Source organism: Haemorhous mexicanus, chromosome 14, assembly GCF_027477595.1.
Source record: "Haemorhous mexicanus isolate bHaeMex1 chromosome 14, bHaeMex1.pri, whole genome shotgun sequence".
Classification (NCBI taxonomy): Eukaryota; Metazoa; Chordata; class Aves; order Passeriformes; family Fringillidae; genus Haemorhous; species Haemorhous mexicanus.
In genome coordinates, this window is record NC_082354.1 from 6,541,624 (window position 1) to 6,564,291 (window position 22,668).

Sequence of the window (22,668 nt, forward strand, 5' to 3'; positions counted from 1 at the left end):
CTGTGTGCTGCAGAGGGGCTGGGGAAGGGGTCCTGCCACGGGGAGCTGAGAGGCAGCGCTGGGGCTCTTCAGCCACAGCTGCCCTCCCCAGGACTTTTGGGGGATATGGACACAGGAGTCCAAAGCAGGACAGGATTCTTTCACTGTCCCCCTGCTGAGGGCATGGCTGTGACTGTTAAAATGCATTTTCCTGGAGTGTAAGGCCTTAGGAAGGTCTTGTCATCCCAGCCCACTGGGAGATTCATCCTCCCCCGAGGGCAGCCAGCTTCCCCCAACCCTCTCACTGTCAGACAGGGTTTCTGCAGTTTGTGGCCATTAACGAGGACAATGCACATATCTGAGAATTTGCCAGCTTCTCTTTCCTCCTGCTCTCCCTTCTTTTGTCCAAAACAACTCTACATCCTGGCACCATGGTCTGCCACAAACTGGGGTTGATTCCACTGTTTCTGCTTGGTCTGATTTTGGCTGAACACCCCAGCTCAGTTCACTGCCTTTATTGAGTAGCAATGGTAACTACTTTGCCAGGGTTTATTTTCCTTCCAAAGAGAAAAGCTGTTCATTTGATCATGACACTCAAACCGGTGAGAATTGCTGGATTCACTACTGTTTGTAGCAGCTGAAGCTGTGACTCAGTACTTGTACTTTTAAATGCTATTTAGAAATACAGTTTATTTATAGCATTGACACAGAATGTCCATAAAGGCTAATTATCAAAATGTAGTCTTCTTTTATCCTTTATCTATATTACTGATATGAAATGTGGGGAAAATATTATCATTTTAAATCATATTTTACATAGAGAGTTATCTGATTGCCACCAAAAGGCTTTGCAGCAGTTTTTAATTTAGCCTTATGTATTTTTAACATGGCAGCTGGAGCACAGCATGCATATGGCATATTAATAGAGGAGACTTCTAGTCAGTTCTTTCTGTTCTTGCAAAGAAAATAAACAAGAAATAAGCAAAGATGTTTAAATTGCATGTTCTGGATAAGAGCAACAGACACTGCCTGGCAAACTGGGGCAGAGTGCAGGAATTAGTTCATTATTCCATTTCTGAATTGTTTTTCAGGGGTTAGCTGGCTTTTTGTTTGTTTTCAATTAAACTGCTGGAGTGTACATTGAGAGATCTATCGTTTATCTATCAAACAGAGAGTGGGCTTGAAATGCAGCCTCACTATAAACTCCATTTCCAGTTGCTCCTCACTTTGCAAACAAGAAAGACTTTTGACTTGAAATGCCCTGCATTTGATCATAACATTCTGGTGCTTGTTTATTTCTGCAAATCTAGGTCTTCAGCCTTTTTGAAGGTAGTGTTTAAAAACAAGCATGCACTAACTGATTAACAACATGAAAATATTTTTTTTTCATTCTTTTAGACTGGAAAAAAAGAGAGAAGAAACAATGTGAAGATATTGCTATTTTTAGAGCAAATTAGATCACAAGCTTTAAAATAATTCCACTCTCTCATGATACTCTCAGTGGGATTTTTCTGGTAGGCTTCTTTTCCCAAACTGAATTTTGAAATGTACGGTGTTTATAGGTGAGATTGTACATGGAATAATTTTGATGAATAGAGTGGATCCAAAATGAGCTCTTGAAACTCAACTTCAATAATCAAAGATTATTGAACTTCAAAGAAGTGTTAAAGACAATATTAAACTGCTATAAAACTATGGGAGAAAGAACTAGAATTACTGCTCATTGTTCTTCTCTTTTTAAAGAAAAAAAAGGAATCCTAATGGAAAATGCAAACAAAACTTTTGATCAACAAAGAATTTAAATTTGGGGGAATGCTGGGTATAGTTTATTAAATATATTTCATTTCTGGTCTAAATTTAACAGCAGTTTTCCTCCTAATTTTTAGCATATCAAATATTGAAAGGAGTGATTTGCAGAAGTCTTATTCCAAAAATGGTTGTGGACTTGAGAATCACAAATACTTCCTTGTCTTGTGATTTCCTCACAAATTCACTGCTTTTCCACCATGCTGCAATTCTTCAGTTGTTTTGCCTGTATTAGTCTGGTCTTGGGCAGCTGAGTCTGTTCAAATCCCTGCAGGGGACCTGCATTGTGTTCCTGGCTTGACACTAACAAACTGGCCAGCTTGACAAGTTTTTCTTTTTACTAGAAATAATGAACCTAAACTGTTTTTGTGAAGTGCCTTTGAAAATTCACATATGAAAAAATGTTATATAGCATTAGGTATGATTTATTTAGGCTTGTAATAGAGTTCCTCTGCAGGGCTGTGGTAAATCAGGGCAAGTCTGATTAAATGGATCTGTAGCACCACGTCCTCTTTTCTTAAGCAAGCCAAGCTCCCAAAATGTAAATACATTAAATGTCACTCTCATTAAATACACACCATGGAACTGCTAAGGAGGATTAAGGAAGTGCAGTAATCTTCATCTTACCCTGAATAACTGCTAATGGTCAATGTGACCTGGACTCAAATTTTTATTGAAGATGGTAGGTAAAGAGCAAATTTTCTCTTTATGAGCTCAAGTTGCCTACCTTAAAGTTAATGACCTCTGAATCAACACTTGATGGTTGAGCACATAAGCAATTGGGGCTGAGATGGAATCCTTTAAACACCTATTGACATTCTGAAGCTGTTTACATTCTGACCTTTCGTGACAGAATGAGTTCAGCCAGCACACCAGAGAATGTCAGAATCTGCTGCAGAAGCTGACTGCAATTATGAGACTAGAAAAGGAAACAAAGGCCTTAGGCAATATTTTTAGATTGCAGAGTGGTGGGCAGATTATGGATACAGTACTTGATGGTGAGGGGACATGCAGGTACCCTTTTAAAAGGTCACACCTGCCTGAGCTGGGAGTGGTTTGGTTTGCAGCGGTGGCAGAGTCTCTCACTGAAGTGGTTTCCATTTGGGATGGCAGGCATTGCCTCTGCTCCTGAATGCAGAGATATGAGAAATATTTCTGGAAGTTGGCTGGCTGTTTGGCAGGCTTGACGTGGTGTTAACTAGGGTTCATAAAGTTATGGTAATTTCCAGTCTGATTTCTTTATTGACTCTGTGTTCAGATTTTAAATTTGATCATCAGCTGGTGCCAGTTGTTTGTTAATGTAAACCCATTCAAGCTGAATCACCTTGTTTGTACTTTACAACATGTCATTTTATATAGATATTGCCACGTCTTCTGATGTACTTGTGCTCCTAGTAATGCCAAGAATTTCTTCAAAAAATGCAATGAAAATATGATGACAACAACTGCTCAAATATACAGATTTTCTGTTTGCTTTCTCTTCTTCATCCTGGGCCACCTGTAAGTTCTGGACAAACCCATGAATATGAATCAGAGTTTTTCATTACCTTGTTTCAAAGAGGGTGATGCAACCACTTTTCTTGTCAAGTGTTGTTCTTAGGAAATCAGAAAATCAATGAGTGTTCTCAAACTTCAGTGTCCCTTTTATTTGATTTGTGATCTGAGAGAAAAAAAGCCTTATAAGAACTGTAAGAAATGTATCAGATGGATGTTGCATCCTTCACAATTTTTCAGATGCTTTTGATCTTGGTGGGGGTTTAGCAATGTGACAGAAAATGATGGGGCTCTGATAGCAATTATGTTGGAATTTTTGTATCAGGCATTGAGCAATGCATCCTCTCTGATTTACCTGATACTTGCACAGTGAATCTGATTAGAAGTTAAATTGTTTCCCTGCCAAGTCTGGGTGTTGTAGGACAGCTGGGGTTGCTCCTGACAGGGAGCTGCCCTGAAGGACCATTCCATCATGTGTGCAGCTGCAGTGGCACAAAAGGGCAGTTAAGCAGGATTTTTAACTTGGACATACAGAAGGCATCCTGCAAGAACAAGATTCACATCCACAAAATGATCCCTCGTTTCCTTAACTTGCACCAAGTGCATTTTGCACAGGATCCCTCCAGGATGTGAAAGGCAAGCCATGGCCCAGCACCCTCAGTTTCCAGACAGAGCTGTCAACTTCAGCACTCATTCCACTCTCGTGACTGCAAACCTCTTCCAACAGGCTGTAGGCACATGCAGGCTTTTGTAGTCTTTTGAATTTTTAAACAACGCTGGTTTAATATAATCAGCTAAAACAAATCCACAGTGCTACCCTAGTGATATGAGTAATACCTGAATTTCAAAAATAGAATAGGTTCAGAATAGCTGAAATATTTTGTTTCTAATGGGCTTTGAATGATGCTATATTTATAGAACTAATCCCTGAAAAAGTTGGGCTTCTGAATTTTTTTCCTCTTTTTTCCCTTAATAATTTCTGTTTCAGAATAATAAGTCTCTGCGTGCAAGGTACTTCTGGAGGATTATTTCACTGCTCAGGGGGCTGTATGCACTTGACCTTCAGTCCCATGTGACACACACTTGAAGAATACACTTAATCCTTTCAAAATGCACCATTTGTTGTGTCTAAACCTTTGACTATCTCCTGCCTTCCTGCTTTTCACATCTTAGAAATTGCATTTTACTCTTATTTTGCAGAAGGACAATATTGTCACAATGCCTACTGGAATTATTTGATTCAGCAAATAGTGAGGATGGTAATTTTATGGCAAACAGAATGAAGGTAGGATAAGGGCAAGGAACAAAGTTCTTGAGGTCAGAAGAAGAATCTCCTCTTCTGCTTCATGGTGCCATTGGAGCCAAAGGCAGGTGAAGGCAGCTCCCTTCCCTGCCCCACTCATTCTGTGCAGTCCAGTCTGCCTCCTGGGAAAGAGCTTTGAGTGCATGTTCAGCCACGATGGGAAATCATGGAGTAATTGGGTTGGGAGGCAAACGGCAGTGGAGATTTCCTAAGAGGAAAGTTTGCATAGCAGATTTTTATTCCCAAAGCCATTCTGTCTGCCTCCCTGTGACCCAAGTGCTGTATCAAGCCAGCTCAGGGGAGAGTGGATGTCACGGTTAAAGCTGAATTTTGGAGCCTGGCACTCTCAGGCAGGGTGTAATATTTGCTGAGGGACACTGGTGCTTTGATTACTCGTCACAGGAGGGTTATGCACTCTGGCAGCCTGGAGGCTTGTGCCACACATCTTCTCCAAATGGGATCTGTGTGCAAAGACTCTGTAAAGGGAAGGATGGCTCCCCAGCTGCCTCTGGACATGAGCTGAGGGTTTTAAAGCATTCCTCCCCATCCTGAGAGCAGCAGTGCAGAGCCACCTCCTAAATCCTCTAGCACAGAAGAATCTCTTTCTCTTTGGAGGGAAAGGAGTGTGAAGCCAAGTGAGCAGTGAGAAAAGCTGAATTCTCTGCTCCTGCTTCATATCAAAGTGTTCAGGGTTTTCTTCCCCTGTGTGTTTCTCCTGAGAAGAGTGTCTCATGCAGACCAAGAGTATATTTATATTTTTTTTTAATTAAATGCTGAATTACTGCAGTGAACATCTAACTTGCACCACTTGTTAATGTCTAGAACAAGCCCCAAAGAACTTTTTGGGATATTCATCATTCCTGTAGTGCTGTCATCCACCTGCTGGTATTGGAACCCACAGGCTCCCTTGGTCCAATTAGCCTCTGTAAGACCAAACCCATTGCACTGAGGTATGGAAATGCCAAATGATAATAAGGTAGCAAAAATTAGTAAAAAATGGTGTGTTTTTAAGTTTGAAAGGATAGGTTTTCTAGTGAGCCACTTAGAAACAAAGTGGAAAAAGGATTTTTTGTCAGTTTGTCTTTGGGATGAGGTGTTTGGAGTCAGATACGAGGAGGTACCAGCCAAAATGCTGCTGGACATGTTGGCTGTACAGCTTTGCACTTAAATTACTGCACCCCAATTTGTCTCACTGTGATCTGGGGCTCTTTTGTTGGTGGCATTTCTCACCTCAGCCCACTGGTTAAACATCCTTGCTCACATGTCAAACAGCATCTAACTGAGAGTCAAAATAAAATCTGTGAAGGGTTATAAAAGGGGAGTTTAAACTGGAATTCTAACTTTATAAAAGGTTACCTTCATATCCAGAACTTCACAGATAATTGAGCTCAGATTCCTGCCCTTTGGTACAGGGGAATCCTACAAGAAGATGAGTTTGCTGCTAATTGCTCTAAATCTTCCCAGAATTTATTTAGCATTATTTTCTGTCTTTACAACTGAAAAATATTGTATTCAATACATGAATTTACAAAAAGAAATCTAAAATAAAAATAGCAGAGAGGTACAGTGTTGCAGCATTCACGCACCTATTACTGCTACTTTATTAATGCCTTTATTAGGGAAAAGATTAAATATTTATAAGATTTATTCTGACTTAGTGTGCTGATATTAATCACACTGTCATGTGATAAGGTTAGAGCAGAAAACACATGTATCTATATACATGCTGCTCTCTGAAATTCTAATTTACTCTACACAATAACTTAATAAATATAATACATGGCATGTGAAAAACTGAAGAAGGAAAATATGGTGATTGAAAAAACAACAAGCAGCAGTTTCACCACCAGAGCTGTGGGGGTGATGCTGCAGTACTTCTGCTCCTGTGGGGGTTGTTACTCACAGTTATACCTTCTTGCCATCACCTTTGTGTTTCTACAATATCAGTGATTTTACAGATGACACCTCTTCTTTTTTCTCTTTGCCATGCCCTGATGCCAGTTGTAGCAAACTCCCAAGGTAACATTCCTGCAGTAATTGACTGTTTGTAGGGAGATGCTGGGAGCCTTTGAGCTTCATCCTGTGCCTTGCATTTCCAAGGTCTCTGTTCCCTGGGGACCCCCTTTGAGGTGTGGTCAGCATCTCCTCAGTCTGGCTGGAATGTGGCTCTGTGCAGGGATCCCATGTGCTGCTTGAGAGGGGAGGTGAGACTGATGCTCAGCTGCTGTAAACCAGCATAGCTGCACTGCCAGGGCTCTGCTAACCTGAACCAGCTGAACATGTGGTCTCTCTTCAGGTTTTACTCTCTCCCAGCAGTTGTAGAATTTGGTTATTTTTTCTTCCCTAAGAAAGTGGTACAGTGTTGCACACTGGTACTCACTGAATTTAGCACTCTCAGAATGAGCAACCTCAATTCCTTTGTAAAGAATATCAATACAGAATTGTTACTGATTATCTTCTTTTTCTTCTGGGTTCCTTACTTCACACCAAATGACAGATTCACAGTGTTGTGTCTTGCCAGTGCCTTCATCAAAGATCTATGGTAATTTTTCCTTTTCTGGAAATGATTTCAAATTCTCTTTTGGTGGGTGTGAATACTGAAAACCAAAAGTGGTGATTTAAGGAACGCTTCTTTGTTTGGACAAATAGTTGGTGCCAGATTGTTTTATGCTATAGAGTACCCAGACAAAATTGCTGTTCTTACTCAAAATAGAAAACTGCATAGGGTATTATTGATAGCCTCTTATCAGTGTGACTTTGGAATTGTCAGTTTGTCTTATTTTGGTCAGACACATTAAATTGTACTAGAAATTCAATTCTACAGCTAGTTGATGTTAAAATGTTGACTTTTCTAAATGGTCTAAAATCTGCACATTAACTCTCAAATCACCCTGTAAATTACTGTGCCAGACAAAGGAACAGAAATCAGGTTGGAGGTTATTATAACAAGGGGATCCTTAAACACATTCCCTTTGAATCAATATTTTTTTAACATTCTTTCAAACTTATTTGTACATCTCTAGGGATCAAAAAATTTTGTCATCCCATCCTCCACCCAATTCACTCCTGTTGCTTGGTTTTAGGGCTGGGCTGAATATATACATACACATATATATCTATATATCTATATATATGGAGAGAGAGATAGATATAGCTATATATATAGATGTAGATATAGCTATTAATATATATGAATTTATATTTTATTTTATATATTTATATAAAATATACATATGTATTGATATATATTAATACATATGGATTAATATATTGCATAATTATATAAAATTTTATATAAATATACATATACATTGATATATATATTCATATATATGAATTTATATGGTGTGTTATATATTTATATCAATTTATATACATATATATTGATATAGATAAATTTTATGTGATATGTATATATATATATAAATGTATATGTGATATACACACACACACACACACACACACACACACATATATATATATATATATATATATATATATATATATATATACACAGCTGATGATATCCCTGGCTGAAGTGAAGCCAGGCGAGCTTTTTTGCATATTGAGTTAGAAGAAGTTAACCTGGATTAGCTGAGCAAGCATTTGTGCTTGGGCAGGGGCTGTGGTGCAGCTGTCCCTGCTGCCTCTTGGTGGCTGCTCAGTCAGAGCTGTCCCAGCTGTGCACGGTGCCTCGGGGCTCCTGCAGTGAAATGCAGACGGTGGCAGGCAGTGTACCCAATAAAGAAATCCCTTCCCGTGTGCATTTGAACAGGAAATTATGCCCATCATTCATTTGGAAAGCAAGGCAAGTTTTAAAGTGTGTTTTTCATCTCAGTTGCCATGTGGTTTAAAAACTAATCTACCTCCAACTAATGCTGTTCTGTAAGTAGTGTCTTTTGGGATTTTCTCCTCAGATTTTAACCTTGCCCCTTTAACCTGCTTGTCAGAGATTCAGTGCAGTTTATTGCAGTTGCACAGGCCCTGCCCCAGCGTTTGTCCCAGGTCTGCAGGGTAACCCTGGGCAGGTCACTTGTGCTCCAGCAACCTGCCAGTCCCCTTTGCTAGTGACAGTACAAAGCTGACACTGCTCTAAGGTCTCCTGGACAAAACTGGAGTTTTATTCCACAACTGAATGCTTCCCATCTCCTCCAATCCATCTGCATTGTATCTTTCCTTCTCCACCCTGCTTGTGTTTTTCTGTGTGTGTGGCACTGGATCTGAGAGGCTGGCAAGGAGCTCTGGGCAGCTCCTGACAGGCAGCCAGCAGAGCTGATCCATGACACCAGCCTATGGACTTGAGCAACCCCCTCCAAACCAGAGGGTCACATACCAAAGGTGTATTTATCATTACCCTGAGAGCTTCTTACACTGCTTAGCAAGCTGAAGCCATCCTATAACTTTTCTCCAGGAGAACCTGCAGTTTGTATAATGCCTGACTGACAAAACTCAGGCTAAGGATGTGCTCAGATGCTGTGCTGGCTTAATTCCCAAGTCCTCTTGTTAAGTCTTGAACTCAAGTAAAGCTCAGTACAGAGGGTTAATATTTGTCCCTCAATCTCTTGTTTATCTGTTTGTTCTTGTATTTCATTAGAGTAAATATTCCTAGTAACTCTGCCTTCTGATGAGATAATATTTGCTTTCTGATTGTCTGAGAATAGCAAATGTGTTATGTATAATCACATTTGGGAGAACATAATTTGAGTTTAAGCAAGTTATTTTTCTCCCACAGTAGATGTATAATTCAATTAACATTAATGTTAAATCTAGATATCACTTTACCTCTGCTGCACCACACAGGTAATTACTTTCTGGTTAACTTAAATTTCTTTGTAGCTGCAGTGATAAAATTATTTTTAATTCACCTGGAGTACTGAGTCTCATTTGTAGAACAAGTAAATCCTGTGTCTGATTCTGTACATTCCAGCATTGAACTGCTCATGAAAATGGTTTGATTCCCACTAGCATAAATGCTCTGTTTAAAAAAAAAAGTGTCAAAAATGCATGGATCAAACCCCTCAGAGTTAAGGAATGATGACTCAAGATTGGAATCTCTGAACATTTTTGCCTGTTCCTCAGTGAGATGTCTATAACTCCAAACACAAGGATTGTCCCAGCAGCTTTGGGGTGTTACTCACACTGGGCTGTGAATGCAGGTGTCTGCATGTCCAGGTTGTTGGGCATCACAACCCCCAGATATCAGTCAAAATCCAGCACTTGATCTTCGTGGTAGGTGTTGATTGGGACATGGATACAGTTCATTCTCTTCACTGTAGCTGGTGTGGGGCTGTGGTTTGGATTTTTGTTGTAAAACAGTGCTGCTAATACAGAGATGTTTGTGACTTCTGAGCAGACCTTATCCAGAGCCAAGACCTTTCCTGCTCCTCAGAATGTTTACTCCCTTCCTTTCAGAATCTTTAATAATATATATTAACATAAATGATATTCCTATTCAGAGTATTTATTTATTATTTGTATGGTTTGTCTCTCTTTACTCCCTGGGGAGGAGGAGGAAGGGGGGACCTTTGGAGTGATGGTGTTTGCCTTCCCAAGTCACTGTTACAGGAGATGGAGCCCTGCTGTCCTGGGGATGGTGAGCACCTGCCTGCCATGGGATATTGGGAATTAATTCCTTGTTTGTGTGTTCCACCATCCCTGACAGAGGTGGAAGAGGTTTTGTATCTTTGTTTTTAGTGCCCAAACTTTACATGAATTGGCATGTCCTTGTATGTTGGTTTCAGCGAGTTTTTCTTAGGCCCCTTCTTGCTGAAACAACTTGCCAGTCACCTCTAATTCTGTTTGTTACTTCAATACAGCTCTTCTCAAAAGTTAGGCTTTTAACTGACAAGATTTGCTGGAGTGATACATTGATAAAAAGTCAGAGGCTCTGCCTGAGTTTTTAATTTTTTCTTCTGGTATTCTCAGAAGTGCTTTCAAAATGGAGAGCTTCTTTTAAAATACCAATTGATATGTAAAAGCCACAAAATATACACTTCAAGGCATAAACCCAGTTTATCCTCTGATAAATGGCCCTTTGGGGAAAACCAATTGCACTGCCAGGAGATAGAGTTTAATCATGTCTTTTGAAAGGTCAGATGAAAATGAAAGGTCATACTCAAATTTATTCCTTCTCAGAGGATGAATATTTTGTATCTAAAACTATCTTTGATCATACCTCTCTATATATGTGTGTACCTGTTCCTATATGTATATTTATGTGTATATATACACACTAACACCCCCAACAAATGCCCCTTCAATGCTTTCTGTCAAAGCAATTTCATCTTCAGCTACTCAGATTAATGATTAGTGACAAATTGAAGGATACACAGATGTGGTCTTGTGGGGGCATAGCAGGATGACAGATCTGGTGGGAGCTCCTCTTTTTGCCTTAAAACTACCTAAAATTCTCTTTGAGGGAGAGAAATAGGAATGAGGAGATAAAGTAACCTTGGGGCAGCTTTTTCATAGCAATTACAAATAATGCAAAATAAGTCCATTACCTAAGCCTTAAAAGGCCTAGATTCATCTAAAATTGATCCTGAGAATCCTTATTTGCAACAACCCCCTACTGTATTTTGCTGGGGAATGAAATTTTGATATCTCTGTCCTTTACCATGTAATAGAACATAAGGCTGTTCTTAATTGTTGCTCTAGGGGTAGGTTTGCAGACTTCCCTCTCAAATTTAATCTATTCTTGCATGGAAAATGAAACCAAATGCTGAAAAATGAAGAATGTTCACATTTGGCAGTGTAAAAATCTCAACACGAGAGGCTTGGGTTTAGCTTTTAAGGTCTCCAGCTTCATATTGCAGAGAATTTTCCTCAGTGCAGGCATGGCTAGGTGCTATTAAATGGTCTATTAAGTGAGAAGTCAAATACTAACAACAGTAGTCACCTGTGGCCTTGAGTTTATGATTTCCTTAAAATCTATAGCTCTGTGTAGGCTTTGATGAATATTTACCGTGCTGACTGCCCCTGGGAGTGAATCCATTGACAAATTTGTGCAGAATGGAGGGGAAAGTTGCCCAGCTGGTGGCATTCCAGCTCTTGCAGGTCTTCAGTCAAACCCATTTGTTTTTCTCCAGACTGCCAATTTCTTAAATGGGAGCAGCTTCTGAGAGTTTACAAAACCTGTTCTTTATTGATAGGACTTGCCTCTTGTTCTCTGGCTCGTGTTTGATAGTGGCTATCTCATCTGCCATGGACCTGTGCTAATTAAATTTATGCAAACTCTGCACTCAGTGCCAGTGGGGCTGACACTGGAAGTCCAAGGAGTTTGTGCCTGAGTTTCTTTACAAGAGTTACTGTTTTCACTGGTGAAGAGCGCAGGCATCATTGTGGGAATGCTGTAGGCTCCATAAGCAAGGTGTGCCACTGGGGCACGTTGGTTTTACAAGCTCAGCTCTCCCTGTGTGCATCCCTGCTGCTGTTCATCTACACTGGTTCTTAGACAGGAATGCAGAATCATTCAGACCCTGTTTTCTGGCTGTTCTCTTCCCCTCCTGTGTCACTGTGCACCAAGATTGGCTGGTGTAGGAGAGCCCCCCGAGCTGCCTGTCAAACTCCATCCCCCAGAGATGAGGGTACCATGCTGTGATACACTGGGGGTGTGACACATTCTGTCCACTGAAACCTCTGGGCAGAATGCTAAATCTCAGGTCAAATGTTTAACTTCTAGTGGCTTCAGCAGCAATTCCATGAGTCCTCTTCCCAAACTTTGGAACAGGAAAGTCCTTCAGCTTTTAGGGGAACCAGCAGATTTTGTCTCCCTACCCTGACTTTGCAGATGGAAGCAGAGCTGGTGTGGTAGCAAGTAGAGATTCTGAGGGGAGTGAAAGGCTGTTCTTTTATTGCTAGATTATTTTATTTAACATAAATATTCCCTGACTAATCAGGAGATGATTAGGGCATCCCAGATCACTGAAAACTTTTGTCATCATTATCATTTGTAGAATCTAGCTGGATGTAATTTCACAGAGATTTTTTTTTTTCCCTTCACATAAAAAAGAAGCAATAAAGAGCTCATCAACTAATCCAGCTAACACTTCATATGTCACTCTGGACTGTTCTAGTAATCACTTATCATGCCATGCTTCATCCTCCTGTAACCTAACCCCTGGGCAAAAAGAAATAATCCATTTCTGTTTCAAAATCCTCCTGAAAGTAAGTGAACTTGATCCAAAGAATGGTGAAATAATTAAAAATACTTCCCTTAGCCTTGTCATGGGTTTTGGATTAGACCCTTTTTGGAGAAATAAAGTATTCATCTGATGAACAGACTGTATTTTTGTAGTGTTAAACATAAGAACTGAAATAATTTAATAGTGATTCCTAAAGATCATAAAGGGTCAAGGTATTTAGAGTTTTGCTGGGCCAGATTTTCTCTGGACAATTTTTAACACATTTGCAAATATCCATAAGGGGAGTAGGCAGGGTCTTTTTTTTTTCCTTTTTTCTCCCAGGTGGAGCTGCTTGCTATCTTTTCTCTCTCTCAGCAGCAACTGGAAAAGCTGAATGAAATGTAAGGGTGGGTATTAAAAGGTTGGCTGGAGGCCAAGCTGAAATAATATAGCACTTTAGGGAAATAGTGCTTGTTGGACACTTTAGATGAGCATTAACCACACAGGAGGAAACAGCTACAGATGTTGAGAGGTTAATTACTGTGAGTGAAACAAAACAGCAAAGGTGGTGTCAAATTAGCCTACCTGACTGTGTCTTATGAGCAACTGAAACACTGATATGGATTGTGGAAAGTAGTTAAGTTTATAATCAGTCTTGATAAATTATATGCTAATTATCCTAATAGTTACATTGAACCCAATGAGATTAATTACATACATTTTAAAATTCAGTTGTATCATTCATTATCATCAAAAATCACAGTTTTCTGGACAAGACTGTTTGTCTGTTAAAGTTGCACTGCAGTTCTTTGGCCAGGATGGGAGCACATATCCTATTCCATGGCAGAGGCACTCAGATCCAAGCCAGACCCACCAGACATGGCAGAATCAATCTACTTAATTCCAGAGATGTGATCCTGCACCCTGTGACATAACTGACCCTGCAGACATCTCCCCACTAGCTTCTTCACCCATCTACAGCCACATCAAGCATTACCTCACATTTCTTGGGTAATTAGATGCAATTCCTGCCAGTGCAATCCTGTTTAAACCCCTGTGGAGATTTCCTGGTGGAGAAATCCAGGGTGCACCTGGTAAAGGATCACAGATGAGCTCCAGCTGCTCATTCTTTAATTTGCACCCTAAGGAAGAGCTCCTTCCCTCCTTCCATATACTGATGTAGGGGCCAGAGGATTTGTGCAGGAAATGGGAGATCTGAATTGGTTTTCCTTGTCTGCTAAAAGGATTTAAAGCCATGGCCTCTCAGGACAGAGCTACATTGACTACAGTTTGTGTGATGCTTTGAGAGAAAAAATGTGTGCTTCTGTCCATAGGGCAGAAAAGGAAGAGTTTCCAAGGAGAAGAGGTAATTTCTCACAGCACTGAGTAAAGGTTTCCCTCTCCTGTCTCTTACCCTCTATGCAATCACTTCTGTCAAAAGCTCTTCTTGATTTGCTGGAGTGCAGCAGTATCTTCGATTCTGGATGTTGCTCAAGGAGTTCAACTCTCACCTCAGTGCCTAACGGGATTTACCACACCTTAGTCTAAGCCCCTACAACAGAAATAAAACTTCAACTAGCTCAGGTGACTTGAATCCATCACTAGATCTGCAATTAGTAGATTTGCAGCAATTAGTAGAGGAGGGAGCTTCTCAGCAAAGGTCAGATTGCTGTGTACATAATGAGTGTTCTGATGATTACAGGAACTACAATGACCTGAGCATGCCAGACCTCTGCTGATTCTAGCCCCTGTGGGATTCACATTCTCTGAACCTGAGAGAAGCAGAGAAAAGAATTATCAAAACGATTCTTATCTCATTGGCTGCTCTTGTGTTGTGCCAAAGCAGAGTGCAATGTGGAGATTGTCTAGCCAGAGTGATGGTGGTTTGTTTCCTTGGCCTGTGCAGGCTGTGGGTCAGCAGGCAGTCAGGAGATTCTGGGCAGCTGAGTTGAGTCGGGTGCTTGTGCAGATTCAGTTTAGATGTAATGTAATATAGTGCAATACAATATAGAATAATATGGTATAATTGCCACTGTCATGTTTTCTGAAAAATCCCTTTGCCAGAATGTCTTCTCCTGGGAAGCTGAGAAACCTCAGAAAAGAATGACAACAGTGATTATCTGATTGCTGGAATGTGGTCTGGAGATCATTTACCAACAGGTGCAGCTTTGATTGGTTCCATGTGAATTGTTTTAACTTAATGACCAATCACCATCAGCTATGTCAGACTCCCTGAGTCTGGAGTTTTTATTATTCATTCTTCTTAAGCTTTCTGAAGTCTCCTTTCTCTTTCTTTAGTATAGTTTTAGTATAGCATTCATTTTATAATATAATATAATGTAATGTAATATAATAATAAATCAGCCTTCTGAGAACTTGGAGTCAGATTCTCATCTCTTCCCTCATCCTGAGGACCCTCACAAGCACCACATATAATAAAGTAATTAATTGCCCTTCTGATATCAGTGGTGTCAGGTGCATCATTCTTCCCTGCCACGGGGGTTCTCCCATCACTGAGAAGCCCCAGCTCCCCCTGGTGATTCCACATCCTGTGTGCTGGAAGTGCAGAACAGAGCTTTGCTCCTGCCCTGCACTGCTGGACTTCAGCAGGGAAGGTGCATGAAGCTCTTGCCAGCTGTAATCTGTGTGCAGTACAACCAAGGCATCAGGAGTTACTTTGCTTTCTTTCCAGAGTATCATGAGCACAGGAGGCTCTTTGATTGAAAGATTCAGTGTGCCTGAGACATTCATGAAAAATAAAGCAGATTGGGAAACCACTCTTGGGATTCCAATAGCAAAATGGATGGGTAGCAAGAAGTCAGATTTTTCTTTGCCTAAATTTTAATTCCCCTGATAAATGCTTGGATTTTTACATGCAGGTACTTAACCTCAGGTCATTACATTCCTGCTGAGAGGAAACACATACTATCTCAGTCTTAGGTTAATGAAACTATGAGCTTTTTTGAAGCATGGAAAGCATTTGCTGTTATCTACCTGAAGTTTACTGTCCAGAGAGATTTTTCTTGTGGTTAACCATCCTCCACTGAAGAAAACACCTTTTGATGTATCTATATATTGGTTTATGTTAATAACTCTTTAATCATTTGTTGAAAATCTCTCTGTAACACATCCCTCAAAGATCTGTTTCCTGTCAGCCAGTGAAATCATCTAATTTTCTGATAATTTAAGATATTCTACCACACATTTCTCTTTCATCAAGGTTTAATTTTGTTAGGCTCCACTTACATGTACCTATCTGACTAATTAGACATGATGTCCTAATAGTCAAACTCCTGCAGAACTCAGGGGATAATTTAGGTCTGCAAAAAGTCTGTTATATCTCAACCTGTGATTCATTAGAACACAGGAATTTTGAAATCGTGCTCAATATCCCCTTTTTATCTTTGCATCACATAGAAAAAAATTATTCAAAGAGGATTCTTTTTTTTTAATCACAAATATATTCTCTGTATTTCCTCTTCTGTGTCTTCTTTAAGTCTTACATCTTATACCTCCAATGGCACTGCCAAGATTTTGGCACAGAGGTAGCTTGGGGTTTTCATGCTGAAGTGGAAAGAAATTAAGAACTGCTGGAATTCTGTGAAGGAAAATGCAACACAGCTGGAAAGCATTGCATGGTCAGGGTGCAGAAGTGTGATCTCACACGTGGGTGGAGGCAAGGGGAAGAAGCTGTCCAATTTACTTAATTGACTAAATTAATAAATTTACTATTGCATTTTCACCTGAACCACTGCAGGCAGCCTGTCTGTTCAAAGCAAGGCAGTCAGCTCTGCAAACCCTGGTGAAAGGCTTTCCTCAGGTGAGGTCACTGTTTGTGCAGGAAGGGATGGAAAGGTTGAAAGTCGTTTCCAAAGTCCAGAGAGGGCTGCTGTGGTTAGCTTCAGAGGCACCTGTGCCCAGTGCCCTTTGTGTGCTGTCAGTCCCACATTGCCAGGAGCACTCTTGGCGTGCCCAGCTGGGTGAGCTGGCCTGCTCAGCCTCACAGGCACAGCCCACATCTTTGGGACCATGTGAAAACAGGAGCTGGCACAGTAAAAGAACCAGGTAGGAAAGGAATTTCACTTGAGCAGATAAGGATATAGCATTGCTGTGCTTCACTGCTCAGCCTGTAAAACAGCTGGTAAATTCCTTTGTTTTCTGTGTCCTTGCTGACATTCACAAAATTCTATTAGACAGGTGTATGCTAGTAAAATATTCCTTTTTGATACTGTATACTGTAATTCAGTGGTACCATTTGTTTTAGCAGCAGACATAATAGAATAATTTTGTACTGTGATGTCCTCCAGTTGTCCTCTGCAAAAAACTAAGCTGTTGTGCTGAGGGGCTGAATACAAAAGGTATTTTTCAGATAGCTACATCCCAGTAAACCTTAGAAAAACTTCTTTGCATGTGCAATAAATGCTTTCCAGACTTGTAACCTCAAAACTTAGCTCTATTTCAAAATGATTAGTTATTTCTACTTTTTTATATTGTGCTGCATCTCTGAGTAAAATGGAGACATAACTTCAGCCTTCAGTATGCTGTTCATGTTTATCTGCCTTGGTGTGTGCTTGCCTGTACATAAATGCACTCTCCTGTCTCTCTCCACCCCCATAAACACACACAATGTGCTTGTTCAGCCTGTAAAAAACAAGAAAAAAAAGCTGATTTGCCATTTTGATGTGTTTATTGATTTAATGCAGTTGTAACTGTCATTTGGTGCTCTGGGGTAATTTTGAAAATTAAAATGAAAAGTTCATGACATTTTATAATAGAATAAGGGAATTTTTAATTATTATTATTATTATTGTAGGAACAGGGAAAGATTGCTAAGATTGCTACTATTCTTATTACAAAACAAAGGCCAAGAAATAAAAAGGCATTGAACAGATTAGGAAATAGAGAGTCTTTTCAAATCACATAACAGCCATTTCACATTGCTGAATTCTGTTCCCTCACCACAAACCACATCACTAAAACAACTTCCATTTAACAGGATTCCTGAAAGGAAGAAAGTGATTATTTGACAAAGCTACATTTCAGCATATTTGTGCCTGTGTGTTTTGTTTGGTGTTTTTCACTCTTTGGAGGATCCGTGTTGAAGGAGCCATTGCTTTTTGCAGTGAGCAGAGCCTGAGCAGAGCACATGTTATAAATGATCAATTTTGCAGCCAAAAATAAATTTATAAAAAATTTTTTATAAATTTGGCTGCAGAATTGATCATTTATAACAGCAGATATCTTCATGGCTTTGACAAACTGAAACCACCTTGAAACCTCAGAATTTGAGTGGCACTGTGACACTGCAAGAGCACGTGTAGCTTGTGAAGGTACCAAGATCAAAGATAGCTCTGGGACACTCCCTATGGTGAAAAAGAAGGGAATTTCTGAACCTGATGGGCAGAATGTACCTCAAGCACCCAGGCTCAGAGCCTGGCCTCCTTGAGAAAAGTCTCAGCCCAAAGTGTAGTTTATGCAGTACTCTGAATATTCTAATGGCTTTCATGGATATACAAGGGGTGAAAAAGAGGTGAGGAAAGAATGAAAATGCTTTTATTTGTTTCTTGTGTAGCAGCTTCCTGCTTTGACTTTGCCCCAGGATTAATGCAACCAAACATGATCATTTTACCACTTGGTTCTCCACGTGATTTTGTGTATGATCAGCCAAAGCTTTTTTCTGTCTTTTTATTCTTTAGCTTTGATCTTTTATGATCAAAACCAGAGAAGATAAGTGCACAGAGGATGCATTGCTCACAGGATCAGAAGTGTATGAAATTAGGAATAATCCTTTAGCCAAGAGTTACTTCAAACAAATTGTGTGTGTCAGGTAAAGCTGAGTCAAAAGAGGTTGCTGGTAAAGGGGAATGCATGTGACCCCATTTTGGGTCCAAACCTTCACAAAAGCAATCTGACAGAAATGCTGCTAGCCATGGAAATTGATACTCACAGAAGGGACAAATGCTACAGAGTTGGAGGAAAAAATGTTTCCTGGACACAAATAGAAACAGAAAATATAAACTGTAAAAGATGTATTGAATTAAGCATTCACAGTGGAGTAATTGTCCAGTGCTGCTGTGACTGCTGGTTGTCTTTGTAACTTCAGACTACTTCTGCTAAGCCTGCAGATAGATATAGACACTATCTATAGGGTTGGTAAGCTTGCTATCACATGAGATTTTCTCTGATGTGGACTAAATGTCAACAAGATAAGCACATTCAGTTTATTTTCAATTTCAAAGTTTGATAAAGACAACCAAATCAAAAAAGCAACCAACAGAGATGTAGTCAAAAGTTTTTCATCTTAGCTCGAAAACATACAAAGTACAAAATTCAAAAGGGAGAAATATTTAAGAATGTTTATGAAATGGTGAAGCCATGCTTTCACTCCCTTGTTTTCCCAGTAAATACTTTGCACGTCTCCATAAATTTGAGAATGCCCTGACAGATGACTAAAGAGATTTGCACCAAAAGCTCTAGATTTATGCTTGCCAATTGCTGAGCCCAGCAGCACTGGAAGATTTGCTGTTGTAGTTGGGCTTGAATGGTTGTGTCAGTTCCCATCAGTACAAGTGATGTTTGTGCAGCGTGAGCTTCAGCACCAGTGAGAAGGAAGAGCATTGTTTGTTGGGGCTATCTGAAAGTCATTCTTGTGGAGGAGGCAAGAGAGAACAGCTGTTATCTTTCATAGAGAACTCCTGTTACTCTGGATTCATGTAGTGTAACAAGGAATTCCTCTCAGTTTGCTTGCTAGAACAGTGGCATGGATGCAGAGGGGAATAGGGCAGGAATGGGAGAAGGACTGGGCAGGCACCTGGGCTCAGTCTCTGCCAGAACACTGACAATTAATAAAATCACCACTTTCTCAGCTGCTTTTCCCAGGAAAAAGCAGAGGCATTCATCAAGTGTGTGTCAGCTTCATCCTTTGGAAAAGGACACCTGAAAGTGTTGGATGTTTGTTATCTGCTGATGTGAACATCTGCATGAGATCCTTTTTTCCATCCTAGTGCACAGAGATCAGATTAAAACTGAAACCTGACCAGTATGAAATGAGTATGAAACAGAATCAGAGAAAGGCTTGAGTTGGAAGGGACCTCAGAGATCATCCACTCCCTCTGCTATGTACAGGGACAACTTCCACTAGACCAACTTGCTCCAAGCCTCATCCTGTCCTTGAACACTTCCAGGGATGGAGCAGCCACAACTTCTCAGGGAAACCTGTGCCAGGTCCTCTCAGGAGGACCCTCTCAGGAAAGAATTTCTTTCTAATATCTAATCTAAGCCAGCCTTCTGAGGGTTTTAAACCATTCCACCCATCACTGCATGTTCTTTTAAATAGTCTCTGTCCATCTTTCCTGCAGGCAGTGAGGGCTGCAGTTAGGAACCCCCTGATCCCCTTCATGGCCTCCTCTGGACTCGCTCCAGCAGCTCCATGTCCTTGCTGTGCTGTGAGCCCAGAGCTGGAGGCAGCACTGCAGGTGGGGTCTCACCAGGCTGGAGGGGCAGAATCCCCTCCCTTCCCTGCTGTTCTGCTTCAGCCCAGGACACATTTGGGGCTTTCAGGGCTGTGAGTGCCCAAGGCTGGGTCCTGTCCAGCCTCTCATCCACCAGCATCCCCCAGGCTCTTTTCTGCAGAGCTCCTCTTGATCTGTTCCTCTCTGAGCCCAGTTTTACTCTGCTAATCTCAGTTTAGTCTGCTGCTCTGTCGGATTTCCCCAGTCTCTGGCAATTAGCATGGTTTAGTTTAGATTTTGGATAATCAGTATCCTTAAAAGCCACACAGTAATTTTCTCAAGTCACTTGTTGTGAGGATGAGTCAGTGGCTCCAGCAAGCTGCCCTTGGACAGCAGCTGAGATGAGACTGATGTACGTCTGTGTGTCTGATCACCAGGGCCCAGACCCTGGGAAAGGCTCCTCAATTGCAGTGGGATCAGAGTGTAGTTCAGAGCATGAAGACTTCTGTGAATTTGTATGAAGATATCATTTACCACTTTGCTAGTCACTGCTGAGCAAAATGAAAAGCCTAGCAACAAATTTAAACTGATTTCAAAAAGGCACAGATCCAGTTTTCCTCTGAAGTATTTTACTGACTTTCTACCAGAGCGGGCCTACTGATTCTTTGCTGGCATTCACCCAATTAGAATGCAGAAATTAACACTAATTAGAGAGCTGCAGGAGCCTGATCTTGCTGTTGTTCACAGAGCAGTCTTTTCCATTTAAGCAATGCTACAAGGGGCTCATGTGGAGCTGAAAGTGTCTCCCAGCAGCAGCAGCACTGTGCAAGTCAAAGGTAGCTGCTCTGTGTACAACACCTAGTTTTGTGGAACGTGCATTTCATTGGACAGGCACATTGATGAATTCCCAGGAATTGATGCAATGTTTGTAATGGGCAGTGAATAATGTGACTTTGTGGAAAGAACACGGAATTGGGGGATGGGACAAATCTGGATGCAGGCCAAAGTTCTGTCTCCAATATGCATGGTGAACCCTAGGCAAGAGATCATGCCCTCCATCTGTCTCAGTTTACACATGCCAGCTTTTGCTTTTGAAGGGCTTAGAGAAGCACTTAGCTGCATAAGGAGTAGATATTTTTTATATTGGAATATGGCAAACACATGATGCTTTATACAATTTTGAGATATGGACTTTTTCTCTTTATTTCCAGGAATAATGGATGTGGTTGTTGTTGGTTCTTTGTTTAGAGTTTTGTTTGGGTTTGGGTTTGCTTGGGGATTTTAGGGATTTTTGGTTTTTTCTTGTAATTTGTATTATTTTGATTTTTTTTTTTATTTCTGATGACTAACATCTAAAAATGCAGTTTTTTAAAACTTCAGCTTAGTATCATCTTAACAATGATAATATTTTTTATTATGTATAGCTCCTATCATAGAGTTTTTTATTTTCTTTCTATAAGTTGGAATGACCTAGTTTAATTGGAGACAGAACTTAGAGAGAAAGCTTCTCTCAGAGGAAAGTGATTTAATTATTTGGATTCTTCACATGTGTTCTGCCCTTTGGAAAGAGTGTGTACTGTATTAATAAAAGATCAGGATGCCAGGACATGCTATAAAGACCTTTTCTTCCCCACAGACAAAATCCTGCATGAGAAAGTCTGAACCCACTATACAGCCAGGAAGTATGGTTTAGCAGTAATTATTTCAAGCTTTGTTGCTCTGTCAGGAAAAAACCCATGATGTCCCTTGCCTTTAGTACATGTAGTGCCTTAATGCATTTACAAGTGCTGAGGAACATTCTGTGCTCCTCAGTGGTGCCACTTTGTACCTGCTGCTTCTTCCCAGCTGAGCAACAATAAATCAGTCATCTGAAATGTCACCAGTGGGTGGATTGGTAGGTGTTCAGGAGTTCGTGTCCTTGCAGGTGTGAGAGCTGCAAAGGAGAGTTCTTCCCTGGGGGAGTGGTTCAGCCTTGGAGCAGCCTGCTCTGGCACAGGGCACTGCAAGTTCTGGTTTGGTGGGTGGGGCTCTTCAGTCAGAGGATGGACTTGAAGATCTTGAAAATCTTTTCCAGCCTTAAGGGTTCCATGGCTTTTATTCCACGTGCTTGCCCCATTCTTGCAGTCTCAGAGAGCTGCTGTAGGAGTGGGGGCATGAGCTGGATGGTGCAGTGAGGGTGTTGCTCTCCAGCTGTGAGTGAGGGGTGGTTGCAGCGAGCCCTGTCCCCACATTTCTCTCCACAGAGAAAAGCAAGGCACAATTCTTCCCAAGAATATTTCTGGGTTTCACATTCTCTGAACCTCAGCGAAAGGAAAAGCAATTCTTATTTGTTGTGCCTGTGTTGTGCCAAAGTAGAATGCAATGTGGAGATTGTTTACCCACAATGATGGGGTTTTGTTTCCGTGGCCTGTCAGGGCCAGGTGTGTGTGTGTGTGTGTGTGTGTGTCAGGTCTTGTTGGGTGACAGTCACAGATTCTGGGCAGTGGAGTGCAGTTGAGTCCTTGGAGATTCA